The 12,956-nt window shown below is 41.9% G+C and overlaps 1 pseudogene; it reads right to left on the bottom strand.

Annotated features, from left to right (window-relative positions):
- Nucleotides 1-3,902: 3,902 nt before the first annotated feature.
- On the bottom strand, nt 3,903-4,679 carry LOC114026122 (annotated as a pseudogene).
- Between the last annotated feature and the right edge of the window lie 8,277 nt (nt 4,680-12,956).

The following is a 12,956-nucleotide window of genomic DNA, read 5'->3' as shown; positions in this document are numbered from 1 at the left end:
GCAGATGACACAAAAATTGGTGAATTTTAACTCATATAAGTGGGAAATAAGGCATGAGACTCAGGAATTACCAATATTGTCTTGGCTGTATTTTTTGAGTATTGATAAGGTCTAAGATTTTTTTTTCCACGCCTGTAGCATCTTCCCTCCTTCATAAATCTTGACAGTCAGTCACTTTCAGGACAGACATCTTTTGATATGATTTGGTCTAATTTGGCTGCTTTTCAACAGTCACTGCTATCCTTGATGGTAAAGAGTTTGTTTAAAAAAAACTTTTCAGATTTTTTAAAACTTTCATTTGTTTGCCTTCCTTAAATTTAAGCATATTTAGTTAGGTCTTTGGCCAAGCTTTCTATAAACTGGCTTTTCTCTCTACTAAATTCTTACTGTTTTATGATACTCTCCCACCAATCTTCTCTATACGATTTTACAAATGAGATTATATTCTAAACTGCGTCCTTGCTGCTATATTTGTCCCCTTCGTAAGTCAAATGTTGACTAAGGTCATTGTTATGCACTTTTGGTGTCATTATGACAGTTGAGTTACATTGATCTGTATGAAATTGTCGTAATAAATGCTAATGCCTTTTATTCATTTTCCATTTTTCATTGTTAGTAACTTGTCAAAATAGGTCAGGTTGGAATTGTTTTAGTTTAATATAATATCTTTTTCTCATTTTAATCTTCTGGCTACATACTATTCTTGGTTTTCACTTTAACAAGTCAGTGATCTTCACTGTACACAGCTTACTGATTGGAGAATGACTCCTGTATCAATAATGAGCAATTTCCTCTCCATTAAAATATAATCATTTTCATTTTTGTGATGCTATTCAGGGTTTGCCGGGTCTAGCATCTTTTAACTCTTGTCAAAGAAAGAATTCATGCTGCACAGGTATGAGGCTTCTGGGTAGTATAAAATTCTGACCTTTTTCTTTCCTTACTCCTGAACCATTTTCCCGACATTTTTTGTAGTCCTTGCCCATCCCTACCAGTGTATTGAAGTCATTGAGCATTAAAATATATGTTGATTTAATTTAGAGGGTCTTAATTCTCTAAAAAAAATTCTCTACTTTATCCTCTGCAACAGATACTGTTATTTTGGTATTCAGATACTTAGTTATTTTGAGGCAGCTGGGTGGTGTGCAACGGTGGATAGAGCACTGAGCTTGGAGTCGGGAAGACCTGAGTTTGAATCTTGCCTCAGTCACTGAGTACCTCCGTGACCCTGGGCAAGTCATTTCACCTCTCTGGCTCTGAGTTCCTTTAACTGTAAAATGGGGATAATAGTGGCACCTACCTTCCAGTTATTGTGAGGATCAAATGAATTAACATTTGAAGCACTTTGGAAGACTTAACATGCTATAGAAATGCTAGTAATCTTTCTCAGGGGTCTTTTTGCAAATATATATCATGAGCACTGTAATATGAGATGACCCAAATGCCCCATGAAATGATGTTTTCTGTTCTCTTTGTGTGCCTGATAAAACCAACTCTGCAAACTCCTTTACTTGCCTCCCTGAGGAGAAACTGTTAGCATCCTTCCATTGAACTGCAACTTCTTTCTAAGTTTAGGTTTCCTTTATAGCAGGGATATCAAGATTGATCTGATTAAGTGCCTCCAGTAATATGTCCATTTGTTGGTTATTAGACAAGGATCTCACATTTTTAGTACCAATAGCTAAGTCAGTGTTGATAGATGGTCTGAAAGTTGCAAGAGTCTTTTCCCACATCACTCCAGAAGCACAAGGAAGCCACACAGGTCGTTTTGTAATTTTCTTTGTGTCATGAGTTTCCATGGTGAAAAAATTCATTATGCCAAGTGGCCTGCCAGCTTCACTGTAGTTAGGTTGGTCCTCAGAAAGCAGACTTCCATTGCTGCTGGAACTTCCATTGAAGGTTTCCAGCATGATGGAATCTGCCAGAGCTTGTACTCCTGGTATAGCCTTTATGGAAATCTGGAAGAAATTGACATTACTTTTCCTCCTAAACAAAGTATGCCCTCTACCCCAGATCCATTTCTCCAACTCCCAATAAAATTGGCAAAGTTTCAATCCTTAGAAGGCAGCTGACTGCTCTTCCCTTCAACATTCTTGAAGCGACCCTGAGGGGCCAGGGTTACTGTCAGTCCTGAGGCCCCATCGGGTATGCTTTCTGGTGTGAAATATCCAGTAGAACTCTATTAACCAAATTAATCTCAAGTGGTTTAGTAAAAAGAGTATTTGAAAAATATTCCTCCAGAACCCGGAAGCATACTTTCCCCTTGCACACTGAAGGTCCCTGGGGGAGAGTGGGCTCAAACCCCCTTAAGTGTAGTTCTCTGCTGGGCTCTCAGAACTGGTACCTTTCAAGAGTTCGAAGCCAGCCCTTCTCTCCCCAGGGGCCTGCAAGTGGGAGTTCACGATGTCTGAAGCTGCTTCTACCTTGGGGTGACTGTCCACTTGCATTTTGGGGGTACTTCTCTTTTTTTTTTAAGCAATTGCTAGCCCCTATAGTGGACCCTGTTACAAACTTGGGTTGCCAGATGGGACATTTGATGACTTCTAATATTTAGAAATTTGCAAGGTTGTCATCTGGCCATTTCCAACTCTGAGATGACGTTGCCTAAGATCAGGGAAGAACAAAGACATAGGCACCGTGTAGTCACATGGTAGTTAGGAGACAGGACAGCTCAAAACAATTCTTGCTTCTCTTGGTGCTGGGAGAGAAAAGAGAGAAATCATCACATTCCCTTTTGAATGCAAACTGAGTTCTGGCTCAACATCTCTAGAGTCATTGCTGCTTCTATCTCCATAGCCATTTAGACTTTTCATGATTACACTATACCAACTCCTCATATATTCTTGGCTGGAAACTGGCTCCCAAAGTTCCATATGTTAGAGAGGAACCAGGCAGAAAATAGCTGTGCATGCTCTGTGTGACATGCCAAGAAGGGCAAATATGAGTGCAATCTGAAGATTGGGCCCTTATTATCCAATATTCTCATTACGCTAAAGTTTATTTCACTCTAATTATATGTTTTTCTGTTTATCAGAGAAGTATTCTCTAGGTAGAAAAAATTATATGCATTATTAATGTCCATTAGTGGAAGAAAAGCTCTTTTAAAAGCTTAATTAAAATTTTGTCGTCTTCTCTCTTCTCCCAGCTGTGATAAATGCCCAGTTCCCAAATATATATTTTGGGAATGGAATGGATTCCTTTAACACTATGATTATTTGAATCTGAAATTGTAAGAAGCCTGAAAAAAGAGGAAGAAAAGACAATAAAATATTTTTGTATTATAATCTAAATTTTTGAAAATCTGTAATCCACAAACAGCAATCCTTTCTTAACCCCAAAGATTAAGTAGCATGTCGGAGCAGAGGGTAAGGTGGGTTGTGATTGGGAGGTTCCAGCCACAAGACTAAGTTAAAATTGGAGCTCTGCCACTCACTTGTCTGGGGTAAGACGCCTGATCTCTCTGAGCCTCAATTTCCTCTTCTGTAAAATAAAGGTACTGAGCTAGGTGAACTCTAAGGTCCTTTCAGCTTTGGCAATCTGTAATTCTGGTGATTAACCTTGACTCTAAGCCACACTCATCTGACTGGGGCTCCTTTTCTGCCCCCTGCTCATGGCTCACACTAGGTTTAGCATTTGTGTGATAAGGCCCCAGGGAAGCAAATTGCTCACTGAGCTAGAGAAAAGGCCTGTGAAGCATGGAAGCAAGCAGTCCCTGTTGGGAGAGAGAAATGACTTTCCTCAGAGTATGAAGAAGAACCATCTGGGGGAAACTGAGACTCCAAGCAGGCCTCCAATCTCTGGAAGAGCTTTTGACTCTATCTTGAGTTTAAAAGATATTTTCTTTTTTTTTTTTCATTTTGTTTAAATTTTTATTTTTATGTAGGGAAAAATCAAATATACATTTAATCCAATTTGGTTGCAAGTTTTACCTTTTCCAGCTTGGCAATACGAGCCACTGATTTTGGACCCAGAACATTGTCACCCCAGTGATGACGGATCTCATCATATCTGTTGTTGTAATTGGTTTTGATGACTTCTACCAGCTTAGCCAAGGCTTCCTTATCTTCAGGGTTAACCTGTGTGAAGGCAGTGCTTGTGCACATCTTTCTGTGAACTAAGCAACCCAGCCTGGCTTTACCCTTGATAATACAGTAAGGAACCCCCATTTTTCGGCACAAGACAGGTAGGAAGACCATTAGCTCAATGGGGTCCACGTCATGTGCAATCACTACCACCTGTGCTTTGTCGTTTTCTACCAGGGTAGTAACAGTGTTAACACCTGCTCTGAGGACAGGTGGTCTCTTAGTGGGGACATCTCCTTTGCCAGCAACTTTTTGTTTAGCCCGAGCCAGCAGCCTTTGCTTCTTATCTTGCTTTGTCTCAGGTCTGTACTTGTGAGCCAGTTTAAGGAGTTGAGTAGCTGTCTGATGATCCAAAGCCTGGGTGAACTGGTTAATTGCTGGTGGCACTTTCAAATGCTTATAAAGGATAGACCTTTGATGCTGCGGTCTGATGTACCGAGGCCATTTGACAAATCGAGTAAGGTCCCTTTTGGGCTGGATGTCCTGACCAATGCCAAAGTTCTTCGGCCGCTTCTCAAACAAAGGATTGACCACTTTCTTGGCCTCCTGTTTCTTTACGACAGCAGGGACCGGAGCCACCTTCTTCCCCTTCTGCATCTTGGCCGGCTGAACAAGACGATATTTTCTAAAATAGGTCCATGCATTTGATTTGTGATGGGAGTAAATTGGCAGCTGAGCATTGGATCATTGACCTAGATATGGATTCATAGTACACCTACTTGACCTTTTCCCTTGAAAAGCTTACAATATGGGTATTATCTTCAAACATGTTACCTAGTAAATAATATCTAAGCTTAACTTTGAATTAAGGGTTCTGTTTGTAAAGGAAAAGCATGCTAATATCTTCCTCCATCTGAGCAGCAGAAGCTCACGAGCACATGGCAATGTGTTATATCTAGTTGCCATCTGGTGGCCGCTTATCCTGATTGCACCCTCAGTTCTGTAATAGAAACAGCCCCCTATAGCTAGCAGTAATAGCTAGCATTTATTTAGCCCTTTAATATTTGTGAAGTGGGGGCAGCTAGGTGGCACAGTAGATAGAGCCTTGGAGTCAGGAGGATCTGAGTTCAAATCTGACCTCAGACACATGACACTTAATAGCTGTGTGACCCTGGGCAAGTCACTTAACCCTGATTGCCTCACCAAAAAAAAAACTTGTAAAGTGCTTTACAAACATCATCTCATTTTGTTCTCACAACAACCCTTGGGAGTTAGGTGGTATTATCTCCATTTTGCAGATAAGGAAACTGAAGCAGACAGAGGTGAGGTGACTTGCCCAGGGTCACACGTCTAGTAAGTGTCTGAGATTGGGTTTGAACTTGGGTCTTCCTGACTCCATGCCCAGAGCTCTATCCACTGCACTTACTTGCCTTGAACATGCAAACTTAAGCTTATAAAATGGTGGCTGACATCCCAGGGCCCCATCTTCCAGTGAGGTTCAAGGTGTTCTCTAATGCAAAAGATGAAACTTTGCCCGTTGCCCCATGGTGTCAGGTGTTCAGTTCACTCCCTTTGGTCCACTTCAGTGCTAGTGTTGGTTTCCTTGAATGTTTGGGATGACAGTGATGTCAGACTGGTAGGCATGTTAGCTATGATGTTTTCCATTAGTTCTATTCAACTAAAATGGAGTTCTTGACCCAGCAAAGAATGCACGAGTGGTTTCTAAAACATCTGGTCTCTTTCTCTCTTTTGGAAGTAGTACTTGATCACTGAAGGAATCCCACAAACAGAGAGCCCAAAGCCGAACCATCCACTCCATTGGCTAACTGTCCATCTGTGCTATGGAGCTATTTCTTTTGCAATGAAACACTTTAGAGGCTTTGACATTGACTTTGTTCTTGGGGGAAACACTTGGCTTTGCTGGCACTATTCAATTTTCCAACCCAACCTTTGTGTTTTAAAGACCTTTCCTCTTGAAAAAGAATGCTGGGGCATTTAAATTGCTAAACAGCCAGGTAGGTATCCTCTCCCCCTTGTTTAAATAGGTCATCTACTAATCGGATCTGAATTGGTAATCAGGATTCTGACCACAGACACCAGGTTAGTAAAATGGAGTAGGAGTGATTCAGACAATCAGTTGATTGTAAGAACCTGAATTGACTTAAAAAAAAAACCCACTGACTTGGCTAACATTGGTTTGAAATGAGTTGACTGGATTGGCCAGGTGTTTGGGCACCAGTAACTATGGCTGTAATGTGCCAGCTCTTCTGGCATCCTCACCTATGGCTTTAGGAGTTTGAATGTGTGGAAACATCCTTAGAGAACCAGTTCAAAGGAGGGGCTTGGAAATCAGGGCAGGCAGCTTTAGAGACTCAAGAAACCTTGGATTTGTCCCAGCCGGCCTTCTTGACTTTTGCCTTGCCACTGGACTTCGATGACTCTGGGAGAGAGAGAGTGAGGCTGACAACTTACTGCACACTTCTGCTCCACTTCAATCCCATTCACACGAGAGTCAAGATACCAACCTGGGATGTCATTGGTCCTTTTGGAAAAGGAAGGACTGGCAAAAAACATTTGTCCCAGCAGAGTGCTCTGCACACAGTAGGAGCCCCAGTAAATAAACAAATCTTAGGATTTCGTGGAGGAAGAGATTTTAGAGATCTTGTAGTCCATTCCCCTCATTTTAGGGAAGAGAAGACTAAGACCTGGAGAGGGGAAATGACTTTGTGTCATACAATGAAGACCCTCCAAAGTCTTCTAGGCCCAAGTACAGTGAGTGCTCTTTCCATTTCACTATATTTGTTCCCAGAGAAAAGAAAAAACTCCATGATGTCGTTGCCATCCCTGCCACATAGAGAAGCCATTTTCCCCAAACAGAGCTGGTAGAAATCCACACTGAATGCAGTTAGGGTCAGCAGCCACCAGGTGGCAGTAATGCCCCATACTTCTAGGTCACTGCCCTCTATCCCTGCAATTCCAGGACATCAATAAAGTACCTACTGTGTGCAAAGCACTATGATACGTATTGGGCATACACAGGCAAAACCCAAATAGAGTCCACGTCCTCAAGAAGATTCTACTTTACTGGAGCATAGGGCAGGGTTAAATGTTTGGTACTTAACGGGGTGTTTTGGTTTTTTGGTGGGTGGCTGGCGAGAATGGAATCTGAGGAGTGCAGTGTTGGGGAGTCAGCTCCTCTAGCCCCAGCTCTCCCTGTTGAATTGAAAGGCAAGGTGTTTCTGGTATTGGGTCATGAGCAGCAGCTTCCCAGTCCTTGTTCTCTGGAGTCTAAAGAAGTAGGTATGGCCGTCAAGAAGGCTAGGCCCAATCATGGACAATAGCTGGTGGCCTAAGGCAGGGTTTCCTGATTCAGTGTGAATGTTTTGGCTTGAATTATCTGAATAATGGCAGCTGGTGGCACAGTAGATAGAGTGCTGGGCCTGGAGTCAGGAAGACTTGAGTTCAAATTTGACCTCAGATACTTACTAGCTGTGTGACCCTGGGGCAAGTCACTTAATCATGTTTGCCTCAGTTTCCTCATCTGTAAAATGAGCTGCAGAAGGAAATATCAAAAATATCTTTGCCAAGAAAACCCCAAATGGGGTCACAAAGAATTGGACCCGACTGAAAAATGACTGAACAACAGCAGCAATCTGAATAATGAGTACATGTTCAACTCTGAAAAGGTTATTAAGGAGGTCCTAGGACCTCCTGTATCCCAGCATAAATGCCATTTCATGAGATGGTCTAGTTTTAGGCCTATTTGGAAGGAGGGAACAAGTTACATGACCTTCCTGGCTCTGACTCCCTAACCTTTCATATTTTTTATGAGTGATTACCATTCCTAAACAATGTATTGATTGTTGAGTGAATTTTGAGGTTTAAAATGGGAAAAGGTCCTGCCAACAGGAGTGGAGATAAGTCAATAGGAAATCACCAAGCATTCATAAAGATCTGCTCTCTGTCAGATACTCTGCTAGGCAGTGGGGATATAGTTGTAAAAATGAGAAAGCCTTGCCTCAAGGAACTTTCTGAAGTGGGGGGAAATACAACCTATTTATAGATTAGTGCATCCAAGTTTTCTTTTTGGGCTGGACCTGTGATTTAATCAGCATGTGGAATTCCTGGTAAGGAAACTCCCCTTAATCATTCAAGATTTGAAACTGTTCTGTAGATCTTTGGAGCTAGAAGGAACTTTCAAGGCCACTAGCCTAACCCCCTTTACAGATTAGGAAACTGAGACTTGGAGAGGAACATCATGCAGATGGTGAGTGACCAAGCCAGGATCTAAGCCTAGGTCCTCTGATTCCAGATTCCATATTTTTTCCACTGTATCAAATCTAGTGCTCTGAGTTACTTTTAGAGACATGTAGTCTTAGAGAATCACCTGAAACACAGATCACAAGGTCAGAGTTAGAGCTCGAAGGGACCTTAAGAAGTCAGCAAGTTAAATTTCTTTCTTGTACAAATGAGGAAAGTTCTTGGCTCTCTAAGGCCTAGAGAGGTAAAATGACTTTCCTGGTCACACAGCCTGTATATGTTGGACTTCAACTAAGATTTTTCTGAGTCCAGTCTACATCTCTAAAGGTAAGAGCCTTTCCTAACCTAGCCCCCTCTTACCTTTCCAGTCTTTTTGCACTTTAGTCCCCAACATGCACTCTTTGATCCAGTGACACTGGCTATTCCTTGACAAAGACCCTCCATCTCTCAGCTCTGGGCTTTCTCTCTGGCTGTCTCCCATGCCTGGAATACTCTCCCTCCTCCATTTTGACCACTGACCTCCCTAGCCTCCTTTAAGTCCCAGCTAAAATCTCACTTTCTACAGGAAGCCTTCTGCATCCCCTCTTAAATCCAGTGTCTTCCCTCTCCTAATTATTTTCTTTTTATCCTGTATATAATTTGCTTTGTGTATATTTGTTTGCATGTTGTCTCTCCCATTAGATTTTAAACTCCTTGAGGGCAGGGACTGTCTTGTCTTTTGCCTCTTTTTGCATCCCCCCTGCAGTGCTTAGCACAGTGCATGGCACATAGTAGGTGCTTAGTAAATGTTGATTGATTGATCAATTTATCCTGAAAGGCCTCTTGAAGGGGAGGTGGCACTTAAGCTAAACTTTGAAGGGAGCCAGAGTTTCTAAGAAGTGGAGATGAGACACTAGAACATTCCTGGCATGGGGTAAGGCTTGTTGATCGTACATCAAAGGCAAGGAAGCCTGAGATGGACTGTTGTGTATTGAGGAACTACAGATTGTCCAGTTTGGGTGGAGCCAGTGTGCATAAGAGGGAGTCAGGGGTAATCAGCATGGAAAGATAGGCTGGGCCTCAGCCAGATTGTGGAGGGCTTTAAAAGAAAAGGTGGTGATATGGAAATCTTTAGCCAATTTAGACCTTTGAAGAGATCACTAGGGGATTGTTTGAAGAGAAAACACTGCTTGGCTCTGCATTCTTTTTGACAGAACCCTAGAGGCTTGACCAAGCTGAGACCTGGTGTATTGTTTGTAAAGGAAATATCAACCCAAATGGTGCTTTTAAACCCAAACACAGGCAGAGAGCACACAATCTCCAAATATCGCACCTGGCTTTGGACCTCTAGGAACCACCAGCTATATTTGGCTAGGAAAATGCCACAGGAGACAGAGAGCAGGGGGTTGTAATGGCAAAACCTTAGAGAGTCATGCCCTAGGTTCTCTTCTCCCCTCTCCTAAGTCATTGAAAATGGAATTAAGTTAAATATATTAAGGGAAATGAATTGTTGCAGACTTAGGACCAAGCCACTGAGACAGAAACACACCAAAGAGGTCTATATTTAACTGTAGTATAGTATTATTGGGAGTAAATATGGGGGCTTCTGGTTAACTGGGAGTTACCTTCCTTACTGTATATGATTTCCCACCATTCAAAGAATTAGAATGCAAGATTCTTCCTACTAAATGACCCCAGGTTTAATTTTTTCTCTGCTTGATACAAGACACTTGGGGATCTTGTAAGGCTTTAAAATCATCACTCTGAACCCCAGTTATTACTGTGGAAAGAAATTCTGGATGCTGAACTTCAAAGTCCTGTGCAATCCCTGATTTCAAGGAGCTTGTGATCTACTTGGGGAGACCATAAAATGTTTTATAAGTTCTGAGAGAGAAATGGTCATAGTTCCTAGAGAGATGATGGATGCAGAGCTATAAGGAATATTAGAGGTAATCTAGGACTCCCTGCCTCCATTTTATAGTGGAGGAAACTGAGCTGCTTAGAAGCCATAGGACTTGCCCAAGGTCACACAGCTAACAAGTGTCAGAACTAAGGCCCTCTGACTTCAAATTCACGGTTTTTTCTATGTGACTACATTTTAGTCATTACAGACTGGGGAAGGGAATCAGGGAAGGTTTTGTGTAGGAGGTGGCATTTGAGTTGGACTTCAAAGAATGTGTAAGTATTCAGCAGGAAGGTTTTCCAGTCAAGGGTATAGACATGGAGAAAAGAGAGGGCAGGTGAGCTTATGGGGCACAGAATAGTCACAGACGAGCTAACAGAGACCTAAGAAGACCATCTAGACCTCCCCTCCCCCATTTTATAAACAGAGACAGGGCCAGTAAAGTGTGTGACTTGCCCCAAGTAGTTGGTGGTAGAACCAGGATTGAGGCCAGTTCCTCTGATTTGACCAATTCCAGAACTGCCCTCACTGTGAGAGCTGCATCTCATGGTGCAGTTTGATGGGATCACAATAATAGGGATCAGTATGAGATAGAGCTCAGAAGTAGAGTAGAGGTAATTGAAGTCAGGCTAAAGAATCTTCATTTGACTCCATAATTATGGAAGGACTTTGAGCAAAGCAGTCACATAACCACATCTGTTCCTAAAGAGCTGGGAGGAACCTTAGAGCAACAGAAGAATATCAAAACTAGGAATAGGATGTAAAAGCCTGAAGGGACCATGTTGGATGGGATCTTAGAAGCTGGATTAAAGTGTCAAAGCCAGAAAGGAGATCCCTTAGAACTGGAACACAGATTGTCAGAATCGTGACTCCTTGGAACATCACATACTCAGGATATCGGAATTGGGAGGGTCTGATCTTAGAGCCAAAAAAAATTGTAGAACATGGAGTGTCAGAGACTAAAGGGAAGGGCCTTAGAACTTGGAGCTTGGGCTTGTACGTGAGAAAAGAGACCTAGTATTAGCATAGATGTGCCACCCCCCTACTTTGGAAGGACTGAGAGAAGATAAACATACTAATAAATATTGGTGGACCTGAACTGTGGCCTACAGTTCTGAAAAGGAATTTGAAAGTTTCTAAACCATTCAGCGTGTCAGAGAAGGACAGAGGGAACTTAAAACATGCAACTTGGGCTTGTAGCCAGTTTACATGGGAAGGAACCTGGGGTGGAGGGGAGGGTGACTTTTGTGGGGGTTCTGGATCCATTTTGGGGCTATAGGCCATACAGCAGCTGCTTCCCTTATCCTCTGCCAGAGAAAAGATTTTCTGCCGCAGGTGTACACCCGGGGGCCTCCTGCACCTGGATTTTGCTGTTTCTCCTGAACTGTCTTCTCCTAAGCCCAGTAGCGTGGGGAGTTTAGCTTCTCGTTTTTTGTTTCCAGTAGCTCGCCCCACCACAATGCTGAGCTTTAGGGGTCCTGCCACTGCACTCAGCTCGTCGAAGGAATGAAGCTGGGGGCCTGGACCCTGTACACTGGTCAATAAGCTGTTCTACCCAACCCTGTCTGCCCCACCCCATTATTATTACCCCTGCCTCCCAGGAAGGTAGACCTCTGGTACTGGGCCTGGAGCCTGAGGAATCACAAGGAGAAATCTCTTTGAGTCCCATCTTCATCCTCCTCTCCCTCTTCCTTTTTTCTTCTCCTTAAAATTGGCAAAAATTGAAATAGTCAGATTTTGAGGTTCTGTGGAAAGATAGGCATATTAATATACTGCTGGTGGAACTATGCAATAAAAGTTACTAAAATCTTTAGAGATAAGAAATTTAGAGCTAAGGGACTTTAGGATATAGAACTCGCCACATCTTGGTGAGTTTCTGTAACTGTCATCCTAGGAGCACCTGGGTAACTTTTGGGGGGGCATTCAGAGGTTATTTACTCATTTTTAAAAACATAAATACCCCTAAAAGAGTATTTCTATACCCACAACAGAATGCAATAAGAGGATTCTATGTGAAGCGATAAATCTCCATTTCACACCACTTGGTTTTTTTTAAAAAAAAAAGTATATAATAATATACATATTACTTCCTTTAAATTTTTAAGTTTTATAATTTTATTTTTTCAAGTATTAAGCATTTATTTTTTCTCTCCTAAAAACAAAAAGAAAACCCATGTAACAAATATGCATGGTAAAGCTTGACAAGTTCCTGTATTAGCCGTGTTCAAAAATGTTAACTTTCAAAATTGTCCTGCTTGTCTGTGCTTCTTTCAGAACTTCCTTCTGTTCTCTCCTGCACATTTTGAAAAAATGTTATACTGCCCCTCTTTTTTTGAGCATACTATTGCTGAACCTCGATCCCTCTCTGATCCTCCTTTCCTTCCATTAGCTGAAAATTACAAAGGAAAAAAAAAAGCCCTTCTAACAAATAACCTTAGTCAAAACAAATTCACACAGTGGCTATGTCCAAAAATGCATGCCTCTGCCCCTTGAATCCATCACCTGTCAGGACGCAGATAGCATCCTTTGGCATTGATTCTCTGAAGACATGGTTGGTCAGTGCTTTGATCAGGGTTCTTTTGTACTTAAAGGGTTTTTTTTCTTTAAAATGTTATCTTTGTATAAATTGTTCTCCTGGTTCCACTAGGTGTCAGTTCTTAATACCTGGAATTCTCTGAAATTGTCTCTTCGGTCATTTCTTAAGGCAAAATAACATTCCATTACATTTATATACCACAATTTGTTTAGCAGTTTTCTAATTTTTTAAGAGGCAATTTAAAGCACCCCCATCA

This window comes from Vombatus ursinus, unplaced genomic scaffold, assembly GCF_900497805.2.
Source record: "Vombatus ursinus unplaced genomic scaffold, bare-nosed wombat genome assembly UNPS02004691.1, whole genome shotgun sequence".
In the NCBI taxonomy this organism is placed as follows: domain Eukaryota; kingdom Metazoa; phylum Chordata; class Mammalia; order Diprotodontia; family Vombatidae; genus Vombatus; species Vombatus ursinus.
The sequence above is the reverse complement of the archived record's forward strand: the minus strand, read 5'-3'. Positions and strand labels throughout refer to the sequence as shown.